Source organism: Borostomias antarcticus (genome assembly GCF_949987555.1).
Source record: "Borostomias antarcticus genome assembly, chromosome: 2".
NCBI lineage: Eukaryota > Metazoa > Chordata > Actinopteri > Stomiiformes > Stomiidae > Borostomias > Borostomias antarcticus.
This window is the reverse complement of record NC_140235.1, coordinates 40,975,687-40,981,686: the sequence shown is the minus strand read 5'-3', so window position 1 is coordinate 40,981,686 and position 6,000 is coordinate 40,975,687.

The window sequence follows — 6,000 nt, the reverse complement described above, 5'->3', positions numbered from 1 at the left end:
CTAGAGTATATTTAGTTTACTACTCTTGCACTTTGCCTTCAGCACTAGATTATGCTCTAAGTCACTTGTTTAGAAAGGAGATGCACTTGTGAGTTCTGGTGAGTAGTAGCACACTGACATCCAACGTTCAATGCAATTATTGTAAGTTGCTTTGGATAAAAACGTCTATTAAATGACTGAAATGTAATGTAACAGAAAAACGGCATGTGTAAATGGTATCGGCAGATACTTATTCAGTACTTGGAATCGCTATCAGCAGTGAAAAACTATCAGTGCAGAGTCTAAGGTAGACGCTGTGTAGAGCAAGTAAATAGGTCAAGTATACAGAAACACGACATAATGATGTACCTTTAACACCAGGTACTGTACATGAACCCATGTTTGACCTTTGCACCCATGAATCCCCAAGGTCTTGTGCCACAAGTTCAAATACGCACCACTGGGTTTTACCCTTATGATAACTTGTCATAGTGATGCACTTTAAATGGTAAATGGTAAATGGACGGCACTTATATAGCGCTTTTCCACCTTAGCGGCACTCAAAGCGCTTTACAATGGCCTCTCGTTCACCCATTCACACACACATTCACACAGCAATGGCGGTAGCTGCAATGCAACATGCTAACCTGCTCAGTGGGAGCAATTTGGGGTTAGGTGTCTTGCTCAAGGACACTTCGACATGTGGACAGTCGGAGCTGGGATTCGAACCACTGACCCTTCGATCACTGAACGACCCGCTCTACCAACTGAGCTACAGCCGGCCCCGCACTTTAAACAGTAATGCCGTCTTCAACTCAACTCAACTTCAACCCAGTTTCAAGATGCCATAACGTGACATCATCTGTGTTATCGGTGTCCGTGCCCTGGCAAGGTAAATATCCACTGTGGTAAATCAATAAAATCCAGACGTGGACACACTGACATATTTGACAATGTCTCCGGTGACAAGATCACAGCAACCTTTGTCTACTCGGATGTTACACACACACACACACACACACACACACACACACACACACACACACACACACACACACACACACACACACACACACACACACACACACACAGTATAGTCCGATTTGGATTTGTTCAGCCTGCCACTTCAGTCCAGCTAATCTATCACCCCAGTCGTCTCGTTAACGAGTCATCACAGGTCACAGGGTGAGTGACTCATGGGTCAGGATCTTAACAGGAAGAGACTTTAGTAAGCAGACAGACAGACAGACAGACAGACAGACAGACAGAGACAGACAGACAGACAGACAGACAGACAGACAGACAGAGAGACAGACAGACAGACAGACAGACAGACAGACAGACAGACAGACAGACAGACAGACAGAGACAGACAGACAGACAGACAGACAGACAGACAGACAGACAGAGACAGACAGACAGACACAAACCCAAATAAGACCCCCAATGTATCTCAGCATCCAGAGGTATCAAACTGTTTTGAGTTTCAATCGGTCGATACCAAACATGATTTCCAGGTCACACCTGGTAGCGCTTCTCCACCTGTGGAACGGGGGGGGGGTCTGCGTTAGAGAGGGGACGACCCAGATGACCGCAGGTGGGCCGGAGAAGACCAGCGGTGGCCTGCTCTCCGTCCTGGACCCTAGAACCAGCAAGAACCCCAACGGGGGGGTGGACAGCACAGTAGATGGACCGGCGGCCATCTTGACAAAGCTCTGTTCAGCACGCGTCTTTATCCAGCATCTGCTCGAGGGTGAATGTGATGTGAGTCGTGAGAGAATCAGGGGTTCTGTTTTCCAGACTCTGCAAAATGGACCCCCCCTTGACCCCCCCATGACCCCCCCCCGCGCCCTCGCCGATGTCTCCCCCCCTACCTGAGTTTCGTTGGCGAGCCGCGGTGGCACCTCGAAGCCCCGCCTCTCCAGATCGCGGTCCCTGTAGCGGCCGTACTGGTCGTAGCCCACGTAGCCCCCTCCGGTGGCCAGGAGGAGCGGTAGGGGGCGCATGCGCGCCTGCAGGACGCCGAGGGAGGCGGCGTTGAGGCGGCGCCGACCTGCCCGGGGAGACACAGCGGACAGCCTGGTCACACACAAACACGCCTGAACACACACACTAACACAGCGGACAGCCTGGTCACACACACACTAATAGGGTTGGGTTAAAAAATGAATTCAGAATCGATTCATTAATCCCAAAATCCTCTACTAATATCCATTGTCTACTAATATCCATACTCTACTAATATCCATTCTCTACTAATATCCATACTCTACTAATATCCATTCTCTACTAATATCCATCCTCTACTAATATCCATCCTCTACTAATATCCATCCTCTAATATCCATTCTCTACTAATATCCATCCTCTACTAATATCCACACTCTACTAATATCCATCCTCTACTAATATCCATCCTCTAATATCCACACTCTACTAATATCCACCCTCTACTAATATCCATTCTCTACTAATATCCATCCTCTACTAGTGTCCATCCTCTACTAGTGTCCATCCTCTACTAGTGTCCATCCTCTACTAGTGTCCATCCTCTGGGCTCGGCCCACTGACCTGACCTCCATGTAACCAGCCCCTGGTCTGGTCTGGCTTTAGTTTTGGTTGCTAGACAATGTGATTTAGAGCAGAGTAGCGTAGGCCTATACACTATAATGAAAGTCAGCAATGAGCAAAGCATAAATATTATTTTTCTTTATTAATAAAAACCTAAAATTGGAGTGTCTATTACCTTCCACATTATCCTTCTTGGTGAGCGTGTTATACAAGCAGTAGGTCACTTCAGGCCTGTGGTATATGGTTGCATTATTTCACCACATCACCGATAGGGCTGAACAACCCCCCTTAGCTGTGACATAACTATATAGCACAGCATGTTATGAACTACTGCTTAAAAATACAAGTTACAGTACAAAGGAGTACAAAGGATTATAATATATTTATTTTATGAAAGGCTCTCTAGCTTAATTTATGATAATCGCAACTTTTAAATATTTTAGTTACCAGACGTCACTGGTTGAAAAGAATAAACATTATCAAGTGATTTATAATTAATAACCTAGTTTTACAAGAAAACTGCATTAGATAAGGGATTGTTTTTAGCTATATGACGGAACTGTTTCCATAAATAACACAGAACACTAATGGTTCTGGCCCACTGGTTATGACAGAGGGACTTGGCTTCATGTGGTAAATGGACTACACTTACAGACAAGCGGGAAAATCTGCACACCCCTTCACTTTTTCCAGATTTTGGTACGTTCCAGCCTTATTCCATATATATTTTTCCTCACCAATTTACACAAAATACCCCATGAAAGTGAAAATAGTTTCTTTTTGAAAATTTTGCAAATGTATTAAAGATAAAACACTGAAATATCACTTGTTTACTTTGTTGAAGCACCTTTGGCAGCAATTACAGCCTCAAGTCTTGGAACACAAGTCTGGGAACGCTTATTTTTGGGCAGTTTCTCAGATTCTTCTCTGCAGATCCTCTCCAGCTCCATCTGGTTGGATGGGGAGCGTCGGTGCACGGCTATTTTGAGGTCTCTCCAGAGATGTTCAATGAAGTTTAAGTCTGGGCTTTGTCTGGGCCACTCAAGGACATTCACAGACTTGTCCCGAAGCCACTCCTTTGTTATCTTGGCTGTGTGCTTTGGGTCGTTGTCATGTTGGAAGGTGAACCTTCACCCCAGTCTGAGGTCGCAAGTGCTTTTCATCAAGGATCTCGGTGTACTCAGCTGCCTTCATCTTCTCCTCTATCAGGACGCGTCACCCCGTTCGCGCTGCTGAAAAACATCCCCACATCATGATGCTGCCACCACCATGCTTCACTGTAGGGATGGTATAGCCAGGTGATGATACCTCCATGCTTCACCGTAGGGATGGTATTAACCTGGTGATGAGCAGTGCGTGGTTTCCTCCTGACGTGATGCTTGGCCAAAAAGGTCAATTTTGGTTTCATCAGACCAGAGAATCTTGTTTCTCATGGTTTGAGAGTCCACTAGGTACCTTTTGGCAAACTCCAAGCAGGCTGTCATGTTCCTTTTACTAAGGAGTGGCTTCCGTCTTGACACAATCCTGTTTCTGAGGTCTGCAGATAATTCCTTTGATCCCAAGGCTTGGAGTTTGCTCTGACATGCACTGTCAACTGTGGGACCTTATATAGGCAGGTGTTGGCAATCCCCAATCATGTCCAATAAATTGAATTTACCACAGGTGGACTCCAATTAAGTTGTAGAAACATCTCAAGCAGTATCAGTGGAAACAAACGCACCTCAGCTCACTTTTGTGTGTCTTATCAAAGGGTGTGCACAATCGTGTACATATGACATTTTACACTTTGATTTTTAATACATTAGCACAAATGTCTAAAAACAATGTTTTCACTTTGTAATTATGGGCTATTTTGTGTAGAATTTTGAGACAAAAAATGAACTATGATCTATTCTATATAATAAGTCTGTAACATTATAAAACATGGAGGCTGAAAGAGGTGTGCAGACATTCCGGCTTGACTGTCTATAGAGCTTTTATCCAAAGCGCTTTACAATGGCCTCTCATTCACCCATTCACACACACATTTACACACCAATGGCAGCAGCTGCCATGCAAGGTGCTAGCCTGCTCACTGGGAGCAATTTGGGGTTCAGTGTCTTGCTCAGAGATACTTTGAAGCTGGAATCGAACCGGGAACCTTTTGATTCCTAGTCAGCTAGTCTACCACTACTGCCCCCCCATATCTGCCTCCCAGATATCAGTCTATCTATATAGATATTATATATGATCTGACTTGTATGCATTTATGTAATCCCACACACTAACGCAGTAGGCCTGTCTGTACCAGCTACTTTTGAGCTTGGTGCTACTGCCCCCTACTGACCAGAATGAGAAAAGCCCTTGGAGACCAGTCTCTGTCATCCTTCAGCCCATGAGAGGCGATCCCGAATCTAGAGCATCTTTCAGTTAATATCACCAGCTGCCGTCATGGGAGTTAGAACTACTTTGCTCACATTTAGCCTAAATATTTAGAATAGACTAAATTTCAGGGCCCAAAAAATTGAACATGGTTGTCTTATCTACCATTATGCTGTTGTCCCAATGGGGTTGTTGTATGGAGCTGTTGGCCCAATGGGGTTGTAGTATGGAGCTGTTGGCCCAATGGGGTTGATGTATGGAGCTGTTGGCCCAATGGGGTTGATGTATGGAGCTGTTGGCCCAATGGGGTTGTAGTATGGAGCTGTTGGCCCAATGAGGTGTGAGGAGGGACACGGACTCACCGCTGGACAGACAACGCCATGGTCCCTGCTGACTCTGTCGCACTGCCTGTGCTCTGAGGAGCAGCCCGCCACTGCACACACACACACACACACACACACACACACACACACAGTAAATAAGCTTTCATACATCACCAGATTTCATATCATCTTAAGAGTATAACACCACCTGATTTCATTGACTCACCAATGTCATGCATGCTGCAAACTTAAGGTCACTTGTAGCAGACTTGACTGACTATGGACCATCTATGGACTATGGACTGACTATGGACTATCTATGGACTATGGACTGTCTATGGACTGACTATGGACTATCTATGGACTGACTATGGACTGTCTATGGACTGACTATGGACTATCTATGGACTATGGACTGTCTATGGACTGACTATGGACTATCTATGGACTATGGACTGTCTATGGACTGACTATGGACTATCTATGGACTATGGACTGTCTATGGACTGACTATGGACTATCTATGGACTATCTATGGCCTATGGACTGTCTATGGACTATCTATGGACTATGGACTGACTATGGACTATGGACTGACTATGGACTGTCTATGGACTGACTATGGACTATCTATGGACTGTCTATGGACTGTCTATAGCTGTAATCAGTCAGTCTGTTATAGTGGGGTGAAAACAGAAGTCTGTCAGTGAGGTGAGGGTTCGGTCTCTGAGACCATCTTACTAACAGAGCCAGCTCTACTCGTGAA